A 17129-nucleotide genomic window follows, 5' to 3' on the forward strand; every position below is an offset into this window, starting at 1 on the left:
TCTTGGTCATGAAGTCTTTGTCTAGGTCTATGTCTAGAAGGATTTTTCTGATATTATCTTCTAGAATTTTTATGCTTTCAAGTATTAGATTTAAGTCCTTAATCCATCTTGAGGTGTTTTTTGTATAAGGTTACAGATGAGGATCCAGTTTCATTTTCCTACATGTGGCTTGCCAATTATCCCAGCACCATTTGTTGAATAGGGTATTCTTTCCTTACTTTGTGTTTTTGTTTGCTTTGTCAAAGATCAGTTGACTTTATTTCTGTGTTCTGTATTCTGTTCCATTGGTCTATGTGCCTGTTTTTATGCTAGTGCCATGCTGTTATGGTGACCATGAGTTTATAGTATAGTTTGAAGTCAAGTAATGTGATGCCTCCAGATTCGTTCTTTTCACTTAGTCTTGCTTTGACTATGTGGGCTCTTTCCTGGTTCCACATGAATTTTACGATTGTATTTTCTAGTTCTGTGAAGAATGATGTTGGCACTTTGATGAATTGCACTGAATTTGTAGATTGCTTTTGTCAATATGGCCATTTTCACAATATTGATTCTAGCCATCCATGAGCATGGAATATGCTTCCATTTGTGTCATCTATGATTTCTTTCAGCAGTGTTTTGTAGTTTTCCTTGTAGAGGTCTTTCACCTTCTTGGTTAGGTATATTTCTAAGTTTTTTGTTTGTTTGTTTGTTTGTTGCTTTTTTTATTTTGCAGCTATTGTAAAAGGGGTTGAGTTCTTAATTTGATTCTCAGCTTGGCCGCTGTTGGTGTATAGCAGAGCTACTGATTTGTGCAGATTAATTTTGTATTCTGAAATTTTGCTGAATTTATTCAACAGTTCTAGGAGCTTTTTGGAGGAGCCTTTAGAGTTTTCTAGGAATACAATCATATCATCAGCAAACAGCAACAGTTTCACTTCTTCTATACCAGTTTGGATGCTCTTTATTTTTTTCTCTTGTCTGATTGCTCTGGCTAGGATTTCTAGTACTATGTTCTATAGAAGTGGTAAGAGTGGACATTCTTGTCTTGTTCCAGTTCTTAGGGGGAATGCTTTCAACTTTTCCCCATTCAGTATTATATTGGCTGTGGGTTTGTCATAGATGGGTTTTATTACATTAAGGTATGTCCCTTTTATGCCGATTTTGCTGAGGGTTTTAACCGTAAAGGACTGGATTTTGTCCAATGCTTTTTCTGCATCTGTTGAGATGATTATGTGATTTTTATTTTTAATTCTGTTTATGTGGTCTATCACATTTATTGACATGTGTATGTTAAACCATCACTGCATCCCTGGTATAAAATCCACTTGACCGTGGTGGATTATCTTTTTGATATGCTGTTGGATTCAATTTGCTAGTATTTTGTTCAGGATATTTGCATCTATATTCTTCAGGGATATTGGTCTGTAGTTTTCTTTTTTATTATGTTCTTTCGTGGTTTGGGGATTAGGGTGATACGGACTTCATAGAATAATTTTGGGAGGATTTTCTCTTTTCTATCTTGGGAAATAGTGTCAATAGTATTGCTGCCAATTCTTTGTATGTCCGATAGAATTCAGCTGTGAATCCATCTGACCCTGGATTTTTTTTTTGGGGGGGTTGGCAATTTTTTAAATTACCATTTCAATCTTGCTGCAGGTTATTTGTCCGTTCAAAGTTTCTATTTCTTCCTGGTTTAATCTAAGAGGGGTGTATATTTCCAGGAATTTATCCATCTCCTCTAGGTTTTCTAGTTTGTGCATGCAAAGGTGTTCATAGACTTGAATGATCTTTTGTATTTCTGTGGTTTCAGTTGTGATATTGCCTGTTTTGTTTCTAATTGAGCTTATTTGGATCTTCTCTCTTCTTTTTTTGGTTAATCTTGCTAATGGTCGATCAATTTTATTTACCTTTTCAAAGAAAAAGGTTTTTGTTTCGTTTGCTCTTTGTGCTTTTTTTGTTTTAATTTCATTTAATTCTGCTCTGATATTTGTTGTTTCTTTTCTTCTGCTGGGTTTGGGTGTGGTTTGTTTTTGTTTCTCTAGTTCCTTGAGGTTTGACCTTAGATTGTCTGTCTGTGCTCTTTCAGACTTTGATTTAGGCATTTAAGGCTTTGAACTTTCCTTTTAACACCACCTTTGCTGTATCCCAGAGGTTTTGATAGGTTTTGTCACTGTTATTGTTCAGTTCAAAGAATTTTTAAATTCCCAATAATCATTCAGGAGCATGTTATTTAATTTCCATGTATTTGCATGGTTTTGAGGGTTCCTTTTAGAGTTGATTCCAAATTTTATTCCACTGTTGTCTGAGAGAGTACTTGATATAATTTCAGTTTTCTTAAATGTATTGAGATTTGTTTTGTGGCCTATCATGTGGTCTATCTTGGAGAAAGTTCCATGTGCTGATGAATAGAGTGTATATTCTTCATTTGTTGGGTAGAATGTTCTGTAAATATCTGTTAAGTCCATTTGTTCTAGGGTATAGTTTAAATCCATTGTTTCTCTGTTGAGTTTTTGTCTTTATGACCTGTCCAGTGTTGTCAGTGGAATATTGAAGTTTCCCACTAATATTGTGTTGACATCTATCCCATTTCTTAAGTCTAATAGTAACTGTTTTGTAAATCTGGAAGCTCTGATGTTAGGTGTATATATATTTAGGATTGTGATATTTTTCCTGTTGGACTAGTCCTTTTATCATTATATAATGTCCCTCTTTGTCTTTTTTAACTGATGTTGCTTTAAAGTTTGTTTTGTCTTATATAAGAATAGCTACTTCTGCCTGCTTTTTGGTGTCCATTTGTATGGAATACCTTTTTCCACTCTTTAAGTTTATGTGAGTCCTTAAGTGTTAGGTGATTCTTTTGAAGACAGCAGATACTTAGTTGGTGAATTTTTATCCATTCTGCCATTCTGTATCTTTTAAGTGGAACATTTCATTTATTTACATTCAATGTTAGTATTGAGATGTGAGGTACTGTTCTATTCATCATGCTACTTGTTGCCTGAAAACCTTGAGGATTTTTTTATTGCATTTTTGTTTTATAGGTCCTGCAAGATTTATGCTTTAAACAGGTTCTATTTTGGTGTATTTCAAGGATTTTTTCAAGATTTAGAGCTCCTTTTAGCAGTTCTTGTAGGGCTGGCATGGTACTGGCAAATTCTCTCAGCATTTGTTTATCTGAAAAAAACTATCTTTCCTTGATTTATGAAGCTTAGTTTCACTGGATACAAAATTCTTGGCTGATAATTGTTTTGTTTAAGGAGGCTGAAGATAGGACCCCAATGCTTTCTAGCTTGTAGGGTTTCTGCTGAGAAATCTGCTGTTAATCTGATAGGTTTTCCTTTATAGGTTACCTGGTGCTTTTGCCTCATAGCTCTTAAGATTCTCTCCTTTGTTTTGACTTTAGATAACCTGATAACTATGTGCCTAGGCGAAGATCTTTTTGTGAAAAATTTCTGAAGTGTTCTTTGAGCTTCTTTTATATGGATGTCTAGATTTCTAGCAAGGCTGAGGACATTTTCCTTGATTATTCCCTCAAATATGTTTTTCAGTAAATACCATTATTAAACCAGTTTTATCAATACGGAAACTGAGGCATAGAGAGGTTAAGCAACTTATCTCAAGTTATCAGTGCTCTGTTTTGGAGCTAGGAATTCAGTCACAGAAATGAAGAAGTGTTAGGTTTTTCACATTCTGATGGTTAACGTTTATTCTGCATTTGCCTATGTGTCATGTGTTGGCTCTAGAGAAATCAACTGTGGCCACCAGAGCCCAGATCTGGCAACAAAAGTAAACTTAATAGAAAAACATCAAGTCACTGCCTTGGGAAAGGATGCTTATTTAGCAGCCTGGAAAAGAACTTAACTGGCTAAACAGAGTTTTGTCCTTTTGTCCTCTTGTCCTCTAAAACTCTCCCGTGGTGTGTCTGGACTTCCTCACTGGGGTAGCATAAACTATTGATCCCAATTTCTTTAGCCCTCTGCAGTGGAATTATATGTCCACACCTCTTCCGTGGCCTTCTGGTAGTTGTGATATATTTTCCAGCCCTTGACTGTGTGTTTGGACATACAACCTGTTTTAACAGCGGGCTGTTAGTGAACATGATATGAGCATACAGTTGAATTGTGCTTTCAGGGTTGGGCTTGCCCTCTTGCATGAAAAGGGCATGCTCAAGGTAGCTTCTGCCCTTTCAGCTTGAGCAATAGAATGTTCCGAGCCCAACCAAAAGGCTAGAGCCAAACCCAGCTGACCCACAGGTAGAAGCAGAGCTGCTCAGGTGATCACAGCCTACATCAGCTAAGTCACTGACCCAAGTGCATGATAACAAGTGGTTGTTATTTGAAGCCACTAAGCTTAGGGGTAATTTGTTACATGGCATTATTGTGGCTATTGCTAACCAGTACACTGTGACAAACACAAACTAGAGGTTCTTTTTCAGTTTCTGTGTAAACTCTTTGGTTGTATCTCAGTCCTCTCCTCCTGAACTTGCTGGGTCACCTAACATAGAATCAACAGTTCCTCTACTTGCCAGCAAAGTTTCAAGTCCTAGACTGTTTAGCTCAATGATTCTTGGTACAGACCCTTCATTTGGTTGGAAGAGAAAAGACAGGTGTTAGAGTCAGTGTGTAAAGTAGAAGTTATGACTGATCAAAAACACCCTCGAAGAACTTGCAAATTATCCCCAAAGTTCAGAATCATGATTTTGTGTTTACAGCTCTGCAAATGTATGCTGATCCCAGTTTAAGAAACCCCAAAGAAGGAAACAAAAACAGGGTCGCTATGCAGATACCTGGACTTTCAAACTCTTCTGCTTTTAACATAATTAGAAAATCCCTAGCAGTGAGTCAGAAACATGTGAAAACTCTAAACATTCTCTATGTGCTCAGAGTTTGTACCATTTTTCCATTATGACCTCTAACCTTAACCTGTCTGAGGATTTGATAGAGTAGGATCTGATTGCAGAGAACAGGTCTGGGAAAATCTTAGGTCTAAATTCAGTTTGTAGGTTAAATGTGTTCATGGCCACCTTCACTGTAATTAATTTTTTAAAACATTTTTTCAATAGTTGTAGGGGTACAAGTGGTTTTTGGTTAAATTTTAGACTAAAATTTTCGTGTACCCATCACTTGACTAGAGTACATTGTACCCAATATGTAGTTTTGTTATCCTTCACTCGTCTCCCACCCTCCTATCCTCTGAATCTCCAAAGTCCATTATATCACTCTATATGCCTTTGCGTACCCATAGCTTAGCCCCCACTTTTAAGTGAGAACATATGGTATTTAGTTTTCCATTCTTGAGTTACTTCACTTAGAAGAATGGCCTCTAGCTCCATCCAAGTTGCTGCAAAAGGCATTATTTTATTCTTTGTTATGGCTGAGGAGTATTCCATGGTATGTGTGTATATATGTATACATTATATATATATATATGTATTATATATGTGTGTATTATGTATAATTATATATAATATGTGTATTATATATAATTATATATAATATGTGTATTATATATGATTATATATATAATATGTGTATTATATATGCTTATATATATAATATGTGTATTATATATGCTTATATATAATATGTGTATTATATATTTATATATGATTATATATATAATATGTGTATTATATATGATTATATATAATATGTGTATTATATATAATTATATATATAATATGTGTATTATATATAATTATATATAATATGTGTATTATATATAATTATATATAATATGTGTATTATATATAATTATATATGTGTATTATATATAATTATATATAATATGTGTATTATATATAATTATATATATAATATGTGTATTAAATATATAATTATATATATAATGTGTGTATTATATATAATTATATGTATAATATGTGTATTATATATAATTATATATAATATGTGTATTATATATAATTATATATATAATATGTGTATTAAATATATAATTATATATATAATGTGTGTATTATATATAATTATATGTATAATATGTGTATTATATATACATAATATTGTCTTTATCCACTCACCAACTGACTGACACTTAGGTTGGTTTTGTATCTTTGTAATGACCACCATAATTCCTACTTTACCTGGTAAACCCAGAACAACTTCAAATAATACGCAAAATAATTCTCCTTTATATTTCCTATACTCCCACATTGTCCTCAGTGCGCCATCTCAGATACTAAGCTGCGGGCTAGGAAGGTAGACACATGAAAAATATATCGTAAGAGACTTAAACTTTGCCTCAGTCTACAGAATAACCATACTGAGAAATTATATCCTCTATTCTGTGGAAGAACAACTAAAATAAATAAATTAATTAAAAAACAACCTGTCCCTAGCAAGTATCTGTGGGAGGGAAATTAGGTCCCATGTGATCTTATGCCATCACAGTATGATGCTTTCACCTTCTGCGGCAGATGCACAGTGCAATTAAATTTCTCTTAAAGCTGTATTTATTCCATTTAAAAACCTGAATTTTTACTGAGGTTATGTTCTTTCTACTTTTTTGGTGTTCAAACTATTTTTTAAAACTAGAAGACAAATGAAGGCAGGTGTGTGTGTGTGTGTGTGTGTGTGTGTGTGTGTGTGTGTGCTTGGTGTGCAAGTGTGATGGATTTTTTTATGACCTATTGTGACATGTAGAAAGTTGGATGTCTAAATTCTATCTTGATCATTTACTAGTTCACAAAACTCAAACACCATGAGAGATTTCATGAGAGATTTCACTTAGACAGTTAAACGGCCTGCAGCAAATTGGTTAGCCAATGGAACTCAAAAACTTTCAACTGGGAACCCCTGTCCCCAGAATGTAGGGGTAAACTTTCCAAAAGAAATGATAATTTCTCACATTTACAACACTGTCATCTACTTTAAACTTTTTCACTAGCTAGGAGAAAGGCAGGGTATAAGTTATTAGAATTTTATAGTTGCTGGATTAAGTCTCAGAGTGATTAAGTCCCACCTCAGTGCCAGAATTAGAATTTGAAACCAGGCCTTCTACTCCAGGCTCAAATCTCTTTCTACTAGAGTATTATAATGTCTACTTTAGCAAACTGCTAAGGCGGACCTTCTTTGTTGACCAAGAAGATTGCTTAAGTTTCTCCTGCCCTAAAAATCACTCCGTAGTCTGAGATGCAACTAATTAAAATTCCACTGTTAGGCTTTTTAGAATACCATCTCTGCCTTCTAGAATTTTGCCTTTCGAAGCATAGACCAAAAGCCACCACCTCCATGAAGCCTTTTCTGAGTCCGTCTCTTCCACCCAAACAGATATAAGTTATTTGTGCTCTGAATGCCCCATTGGGCTTGGTGTTTCCTCTTGGGGCATGTAGGTGCTGGGTCTCTATGCACCTACTACTAGATTGCAAACATCCCACGATATTTTCTACTTTTAGTACCATTCCTCTTTCCTTTTGCCAACACATCACAATTCAGATTCGTTTTAGCTTTAAACAAGAAACAAAATCAAAGCTCCCTCACTGTCTTAGCAAAACATGGTCATTCCGTTTGCCCTGAGGAAGCGCCATCTACCCTCACATAAGTCCTGGAAATCAGGAAGGACAGAAAAATAAGGCCACCATGAAAGAGTTATTGAGATCCTTCTTCACACCCTAGCTTGATGAAATGAAAAGACTGTAGACTGAGATGTACCTGGGTTTGAATCCCACTCCCTCATCATTCTAGTTAAATAAATTTGGCCAAATCACTGACCTTCTCTTTACCTCCATTTCGTCATCTGTGCAAGAGTCAATGTATATGATGGACCTTTTATGCCTGACACATTGGAGGCACTCAATTAAATGGTAGCACCTTATTGTTACTGGTATTGCTGCTACTTTTGCTGATATTCTTACTAACGTTCTTACTCGCTCATACTCCCCCAGAGGAAACATTAGCTCTTGTCTACAATGCCCTTTGTACTCATAGCCGTCTTTGTCTCCTATCCTTTTCTGATCACTCCATGGGGCCACCAGCAGGTTTCCTCATGCAATATATAAATAGCAAATATTGGAACCAGAGTATTAATTTAGCCTAGACTTTGTTCCAGCCTTCCCACTGGCCTGCCTTGTAGATGGATGAACTGGAGCAGGAATAAGGAGGCAATGTTCTTTCTTCGTATCACACACCTAAGGGATTTTTTTTTAGTCTTCTGAGAACATTAAATTCTACCTCTAGCTCAAAGTAACTCTCAATGAGAGAAATCATTCACGGGAAACAGGGGAAGGCTGCCGAACTTCAAAGCCAAACTGAATCGCAGCTGGTACCCCCTGCAACTCTCAAGAATAGGAAAGCAGCAGTCGGAAAATCTAGAATGGAGTGCTGCGGGGTAGGGGCGAGGATGAACAACCACTCTGGCATTTAAATAACATTGACAGCTTCAACTCAAGCAATCATTTAAAGAAAATTCCAACATAAGGTGAAGTAGTTTAAAATGTAAAAAGTTGACTCTTCTGCAGAGGCAACTTTTTATACTTTACTTGTCATTCTCGTATGAAACCTGCAAGTCCATATTAAGAAACTGTTGCCTGGAAATTGGAAGTGTTGAAGATGATCGATAAAGTTACCTTACACGGAAGTCTGAGCCAAAGCCAGCTTTTTAATTTTATTTTGTTTCTCCTGTTTATCTTGTAGGCATGTTAAGAATGGATTGCTGGCTCATAAATGTAACTGATTATTTGGCTAGTTATGTAGCAGTTGCTATTTTGAACTCCTTCTGAGTTTCTGGCTTTCTGGTGGGAAGTTTAATAGCTCATTAAATGGCACACCCTCTCATTTTTATCCAGCCTCACTTTCTGCTGTTTTCATATGTGCTGAGGAATTTGGAGATGTACCCTCATTTGAACAAATAATGCTGGATAAAGAGCCATGCTCAGCCCCCAACACAGTAAAGTTTTTTAATAATGTAAATTTGAGTTCACAGTGAGTATTGAAACACAGCTATATAGTTTCCAAACTTAGTCAGATCTCGTTTAATCTTCACGAGGTAGAAAAGTATTCATTCATTACAAATACTTCCTACAAAGTTCCAGGCATTGTGTTCAATGTTGTGTCTGCAATTCTAGATAGCATCATTTCTCTATTTTTAAATGAGGAACCTGGTTTCAGCAAGATGAAGTGACTTGGCCAAGGTCACAGGAGTGAGCAAAAGACCCAGTTCCTCTGATTCAAATCCCATGTTCATTTCCACAGAATAAACATATAGCTAAAAGGAGCTTTAGAGATCATATCAATGTTTTTACTTTGTATATGAGAAAAATAAGCATTTGGCCCAAGTTTACACATGTGTACTGTGTATACACATGTACACATAGTGAAATGGGGATGGGAACTCAAGTCCCACAACACTTAGTGTATTGTCTTACACAAAAGGATACTTTAAGATTAACTTATTGTATATTTTTAGGTCATCTCTGAAGTGTACTTTCTTCTCTGAAGTACATGCTCCAAAATTTCTTCTCCAAGTACATCCCCTCAGGGCACCTTAGAATATAAGAGCAACATTCTGACCAAATTTGTCTCCATCTTGACCTCAGGCACTTTAGTCTGTGTTGAAACTTCTTTTTATTTTTTTAAGAGAAGTCTTTATTTACTTGTTTTGAAAAAAAAAAAAAAAAGCTGGGTAAGTTGGTTGCTTTTTGGTGATCAGTGAGACCAAACTCCATATCCTTGTCCAACTCTCGATTCTTCGTTGGTTCAACCTTGGCTGTAGCTGTGGCCACTGTAGGAGCAGCAGTGATAGCAGAGGTCACACGGGCAGCAGCCACAAGGCAGGTAGATCAGCCAAGAAGGTCTTGACCTTTTCAGCAAGTGGGAAGGTGCAATCAGTCTCCACAGACAAAGCCAGGACTTCTTCGTACTCATTGATGATAAAATGGGGTACTGATGCAACAGCTGGTAACCAATCTGCAAACACTGGCACCATGCAGACACCCTGGAAGCGAGGATGCAGAGTGTCCCCTGTGATGTAAAGCACTTCAGGGATGTAGACCCTGCCATTGTCAGACACTTGCTTGATGATCCACCAAGGAATAGGGAAGATGTTCAGCCATATGGCTTCACTGGCTCCCACTTTGTCTCCAGTCTCAATGAGCTGCACATCCCTTACAATTTCAGTGATGCCCCTGGAGATTTTAGTGGTGATACCTAATGCCTGGAAGAAGGAAGTCTTCTCTGGCCCCAGCATGGTGTTCTGGGCACAGAGACTTCACATGGGGCAGTGGCACCAGCATTGGTGGTAGCTGGCACCTTATTGGCCAGCAGTGTGTCCCTGAACTCAGAACATAATGAACATGACCCAACTGATGGCTCCAACTGGTCCCTCAACTAAGAATTTTGCCTCTCTCCCGTCTGCAGGCATAGTCAGCTTCTCAAAATGCAAATTGTGTTGGTGGTTTCCCACTGCATTTAGAAGAAAATGCTGCATCTGGTCCTGCAGGGTGCTTCAATGTGAGCTTCTTTGCCTGCTTGTCCAGCCTCATCTTGTTCCCCTCTCTCTCTCCCTCATGACCATTTGGCCATGCTAGTCTGCTTTTAGTTCTGGAATGTCTCAAGTTCTTTCCTGCCTTAGCACATGCTGTGCTTTCCTTTGTGCTGGTCTTCCCATCTCTTTACTTAGCAAACTCCTCCTTATCCTTCAGAGTCTCAGGAGAAATATCCCTACTTCAGAGAGGTTCTCTCTAATTCCGTTCTCAACCAGGTCTCTCTTTTTTTCTTCCTTATAGCCCATCTACCTTTCATGACACTTATATGAATTTGTCATCACATATTTATTTGTGTAATTGGCTATTTAATGAGCTCCGAAGGAAGAAGGGACTATGTCTATTATTTTCACCACTTTGCCTGGCACGTGGTAGTGGCTTAGTAAATATTTATTGGATGCATACATTAATGGCATCTAGTGAATCCTTTAAAATCTAGTCATTAACGTGTCTGTTCTGACCTGTGTTTAGATCTCTGGAAAGCCAACACTTGTCTTATTTATCTTTGCCATTCCCACAGTACCTCATGTGGTCCCCAATACAAAGCAAATGTTTAGTAGTGTTTGTAGAAGAACCATCTCATGAAGGAATACAATTCAATATTATTGCTGATCTCAAGGAACAGATCATCAACAGAGGCTGTAAGCATCCTCGATCCAACTACAAAAATTCTCTACCATCCTGCCCACCTGCCTTGTTGAACAGGCTAACGTGCCTTTGCAGTTTTGTTGAGTTTCCACTTGTTTAAAGCTGTGTTGGTGAATGTTATTTTAATGCAGGTATCATTAGTTTGAAAAAGCTCTTACTTAGCCCCTTCACAGAAGTCTTGAAAAATATCGGCAGCCTAACTGATGATGCCATCCATGGAGACTGGATAGCTTAAGACAGTTAAATTAAACATAAATCAAGGAGGAAAAGGGAATAAAAGTGACCTTCTGGCCACCAGTAATCATCCTTCTGGCCGCTAGTCTTTATCCTCTGGAGGATAACTTTGCTACTGCGGTTTTAAATCTAGAAATATAAATGGGTTGTTGGTAGGAAGAGCAGTAATATCCTGAAGGAATTGGTATCGTTTTTGTACCAGGAGATCCTCCCTGCTTTCCCAATGACCCCTCTACAAAAAGAGCTTGAGGAAGTAGTGCATACAATGGATTGAAGCTGAATGAATCAAAATACCAATGGACTATTAGGTAGATTTGTGCCTGCTACACTACTAGTGGATTGCACTCTCTGGCCAGCTGAGCTGAAGTGTCCTCCCATGGGTTGGTCTTTGGGTGTGGGCCATAGACCAGCAACATCTGTATCACCTGAGAACTTGTTAAAAATGCAGAATCTGTGGCTTCCAAATCTACTGAGTCAGAATCTCTATTTCAACAAAAACCCCTCAGTGATTGTATGCACATTTATTTTGGAAGCAAGATAAAGAAGAGAGAGGAGCAGAGCGAGAGCTACAGCCAACTGTTATGTCTAATGAATCCTATGCACCACCCTTTGCCTTCTAGTCAGTATCCTTTAGAAAGAGACCATTATCATGGCAGTACTTTAAGGTATTTTATCTTCCCATGTGGTATACCCCATGTCATGAGAGTCAAGCAAAGTCCCAGGTCCTGGCTGACTCAGAGAGAAAGACTTTCGCAAGAATTTCATGAACTCCAAAATGATAACACGTAACAAACTTGCTCTCGCTAATTTCAGCCAAAAGCCGTAAATACTGACATCCCTAAGACAGAATGGCTGGAGGCAGAGAACTTAGAAAGCTTAGCATTTAATATGTCAAAAGATATAAGAATAAACTCTTTGGTAACCTATAATAAAAACAACAATATAAATTCCTAGACAAGAAAAAAGTTTATTTTATCTATACCTATAGCCTTGCTTACAGTGGTCTGGAACTGGGTTTCTGGGCTGAACATACGAATGACAGAGAAAATAAAACTTAGTTATCTGGGAGGAAAAGAAAAACAAGAAAATTCACCATGCCATTGTCTGACTATTACATGGAATCTAGTTTTGAAGACTTGAGATGAATATTAGGGAAAGAACTGTAGATTTAGAACCTGTTTTATTTCATTCATTCAAAGTCTGTTTTAACATTGAACTTTAAGAGTTTCAATGCTATACCTCAATATCATATGTATAACCTCTTAATTTGCAGTGACCCCATACAATAGTAAATTTTCTGTAAATTATACCAAAATCTGACCAATAAAATTAGTATTCCCTTTTTCTGGGAAGAGTAACAGAGTGACAAAGAGAGGTAACAATTTCTGTATGAAATGCAGCCTCATGCAGGCAGGCTTAAAAGGGAAAATGAGTCTCAAAGGGCATTGCAGAGGGACATGTGTGCATGGAAAAGAAAAATTACATGTGAGACTGAGGCCATAGGGGAGTGTCTGTTGACTTCAGACCTCCGAGAAATTTTTCAGAGTCCTCAGAACGGCTTTAACTCTGCTCCCCAAGCAGAGGAGAAAATAGTGTCTTTTAAATATATTTTCATAGAGTAGCATCCTTTATTATTATTATTATTTTAATATTTTTTTTTGAGGTGGGGTCTTATTCTGTCACCAGGCTGGAATGCAGTGGCACAATCTCGGCTCATTGCAACCTCCACCTCCCATGTTCAAGTGATTCTCCTGCTTCAGCCTCCCGAGTAGCTGGGACTACAAGTGCGCGCCACCATGCCCAGCTAATTTTTGTATTTTTAGTAGAGATGGTGTTTCACCGTGTTGGCCAGGATGGTCTCGATCTCCTGATCTCATGATCCACCTGTTTCAGCCTTCCAAAGTGGTAGGATTACAGGCGTGAGCCACCACACCTGGCCTCTTTATTATTTTTAGTGTATTTTTTTCTCCCACTACAGTGAGGAGCTACCCAGTAGAGATTCCCACCAACACACACACATGCAAAGGATCCTTCCACATAGATACATAAATTTCCATTGTCCTAGTTAGCATGGTTTCATCTTCTATTAAGGTTTTCAAGGCAGGGTCTTAAATCCTGACTTGGAGCCTTAAGGAGCAGTAAAAGCATTAAACATGGAGTTGTTTTTCCTCAAAATTCAACTGTGAAATATTTAAATCCTGAAAAAAAGGAAAAAAAAAAACTTTTGTGAATTTTAATCTCATGGTATTGCTAGCATATGGGCAACTTCAGAAATAAGACAATGACTTGTTTCAAAAGAAATCTGATTTTTGATAGACTTAAATGTCCTCTGCCCACACCATCCCAGCTGTCTGTTGGGTTGATTGGTCAGTCCATACTGGGGTTTATGGGATTAAGATTGTTTTAACAAAAGCTATGAGTTTTTTTATTTAAAAAAATGTTTTTAAGCTATGCTTGTATAGTGATCAGATATATGTGTCCTTATATGATTTTAAGAATTACCCTCCAAAGTAGACAGACAAAATACAATTGATTTTGTTTACAGGTGAGGACATTGAGGCTCATTGGAGTTAAGCGATGTGCCCAGAGTGGTATATCTGGAACTATAATCCAGGCCTCCTGACTCTTACACCTATTATTCAGTTTTATAATACAAAATTGCCTCATCTGCTTCTAGGAAAAGAGCATTTCTCTGAATTCCATATCATGTATTGGTGTCCCATTGTCCTGATGAATAGCCTCTAACTTTGTTCTGTCAATACTAATCTCCTTATTTTACTATAAGCAGTTAAAAGTAGCCATGCAGCAGCCTGAATGTTTTCCTGCCTATATATTTCTTCCACCAAATATTCCTCTTCCTCATTCTTAAATTCTGCCTTCCATAAATCCCTAGGGCATGGACACAATGCGGCTAAGTTCTTTACAACAGAATAACAAGGATGGCCTTTAGTCTGGTTTCCAATGTCTTGATCTTCATTTCCATCTAAGAACTCATCAGTATGGCCTTTACTGTTCATATTTCTGTCAACGTTCTTGTCACACAAATTAAGAAATCTCTAAGAAGTTTCAGACTTTTCCTAGTCTATCCTCCTGAGTCCTCACCAGAATCACTCTTAACATTCTGTTAATGAAAATTCAGGCTTTTTCTAGCTTGTTCTTCCAAAGTCTTTCAGCCTCTACCAGTTACCTAGTTCTCAAGCTAATTCTACATTTTCAAGTATCTGCTATGCCAACAACCACACTTCTTGGTACCAATTTTCTGTCTTAGTCCTTTTCTGTTGCTATAACAGAATACCTGAGACTGGGTAATTTATAATGAACAGAAATTTATTTGGCTCATGATTCTGGAGACTGGGAAATCCAAAAGCATGGCACCAGCATCTGTGAGGTCCTTCTTGCTGTGTCATAACATGGCATAAGGCATCACATGGTGAGAAAGCAAGTGAGTGCAGGTCAGCTTAAGTGACCTCTTTTCATAAAGTCAACAGTCCTATCATGAAGGCCCTACCCTAAAGACTTTGTCTAATCCTAATTACCTCACAAAGGCTCCACAACCAATCAACATATGAGTGTGGGGATTATGTTTTCTTTATTTTTATTTTATTTTTTTGAGACAATTCTACTGATCTCGGCTCACTGCAACCTCTGCCTCCTGGGTTCAAGTGATTCTCCTTCCTCAGCCTCCTGAGTAGCTGGGATTACAGATGCCTGCCACCATGCCCAGCTAATTTTTTGTATTTTCAGTAGAGATGGGGTTTTGCCGTGTTGGGCAAGCTGATCTTGAACTTCTGACCTCAAGTGATCTACCTGCCTCGGCCTTCCAAAGTGCTGGGATTACAGGCATGAGCCACCATGCCTGGCCAGGATTATGTTTTCTACACATGAAATTTGAGGAACACATTTAAACCATAGCAACCTCATTTGAATTATTTCAGAATATTTTGGTTTACAGTATATTTGAGTTCTCTTTAGCCACCCATTTGATTGACCAGATTTAAACATTCTTTAATCCAAATATTCATGAAATCCTATTTAAGGGACATATGGATGTGTACATGAAACCCATATCTCAACCCCTCCTCTCCCATCTTATCATGACCCCAAGATAGAATACACTCAAGATAGACAAGGCTCTCACTCTGGAGTTCCTTCCCCTAGGGAGTGGTTTGACTTATGGATAATGCTATGTTAATGGCACTTCCTGAACCATTGACTTGGTTCCCTATATTTTCCATCCAAGGGAAAGCCAAAGGTGTATCATTGGTTCTTAGGGCCCTACTCTAATGGCTGGTTATAAAGCCAAAGATGCAGCCACAATCTATTCCAGGGCTCAGAATTTAAGGTATCTCTCCCTACTTCTCTCCATTGGAAAAGAACTAGCTTTTCATAAGTCCCAACCCAAATCATTTTATCAGAATCTGAAGGGTTTATCTCTCACTGGATTTTTTTTCCAGTCAGCAGATAATATTAATGCATCAATTCTTTCATCTTAATTAAGAAGACACATTTAATAAATCACAATGATCATCTGGTTCTTTTCTATTGACCAATACACAGTTGCAGACTATATGTAATATAGAGCTAAGACACAATTGCTACCTCTATATTGCACATTAGCACTATTTTGGTTTATTATTCCAGCTGTCAAAGATAATCACAAACAACTTAAAGAATTACCTCCTACAAATCTTCCACCTATCTCAAGACTAGCATTCCTTTCAGGTGAATTTTCTTTTTTTTAAGTTAGAGATTTTTTTAAAATTATGGTGACTGTAGATAAAAACAATATATTATATGTTTAATTTTTTTTTTCCTTTCCAACTTTTGAAAGTCTCTGCTTTGGGGCAGAAACTATGGGGTTTTCTAGGTATAAATTCATATTGTTCATGAAGAGAGGTAATTTTACTTCCTTTCTTCCTATTTTGATGCCTTTTATTTCTTTCTCTTGCCTGATTGCTCTGGCTAGGATTTCCAGTAGTATGTTGAATAGGAGTGGTAAGAACAGGCATCCTTGTCTTGTTACAGTTCTCAAGGAGAATGCTTCTAGCTTTTGCCCATTCAGTATGCTCTTGACTGTGAATTTATAACAGATGATTCATTATTTTGAAGTAGTTTCCTTCGATGCCTAGTTTGTTGAGGATTTTTAACAAGAAGGGATGTTGAATTTTATCAAAAAGCCTTTCTTTGTGTCTATTGAGATGATCGTATGATTTTGTTTTTAGTTCTGTTTATGTGATGAATCACATTTATTGATTTACACATGCTGAGCCAACCTTGCATCCCAGGAATAAAACCGACTTGATTGTGTTTGATTTGCTTTTTGATGTGCTGCTGGATTCGGTTTGCTAGTGTTTTGTTGAGGATTTTTGCATCCATGTTCATGAGGGATATTGACCTGAAGTTTTCTATTTTTGTTATGTCCCTGCCAGGTTTTGGTATCAGAATGATGCTGGCCTCATAGAATAGAATGAGTTGGGGTGGAGTTCCTCTTTCTCAATTTGTTGGATGAGTTTTAATAGGATTTGTACCAGCTCTTCTTTACACATCTGGTATAATTCAGCTGTGAATCTGTCTGGTCCAGGGCTTTTCCTGGTTGGTAGGCTTTTTATTACTGATTCGATTTCAGAACTCATTATTGGTCTCTTCAGGCTTTTCAGTTTCTTCCTGATTCAATCTTTGGCAGTTGTATGTTTCCAGGAATTTACCCATCTCTTGTAGGTTTTCTAGTTTGTCTGCATAAAGGTGTTTGTAGTAGTCTCTGAGTATTTTT

The 17129-nt window shown here is 37.3% G+C and overlaps 1 pseudogene; it reads right to left on the reverse strand.

The window, feature by feature from the left end:
- LOC116466531 (large ribosomal subunit protein uL10-like) overlaps positions 1–14376 on the reverse strand; it is an 86637-nt pseudogene extending 72261 nt beyond the window's left edge.
- Positions 14377–17129: the final 2753 nt, after the last annotated feature.

The sequence above is a fragment of the Hylobates moloch genome, unplaced genomic scaffold (genome assembly GCF_009828535.3).
Source record: "Hylobates moloch isolate HMO894 unplaced genomic scaffold, HMol_V3 SCAFFOLD_4, whole genome shotgun sequence".
Taxonomy (NCBI): domain Eukaryota; kingdom Metazoa; phylum Chordata; class Mammalia; order Primates; family Hylobatidae; genus Hylobates; species Hylobates moloch.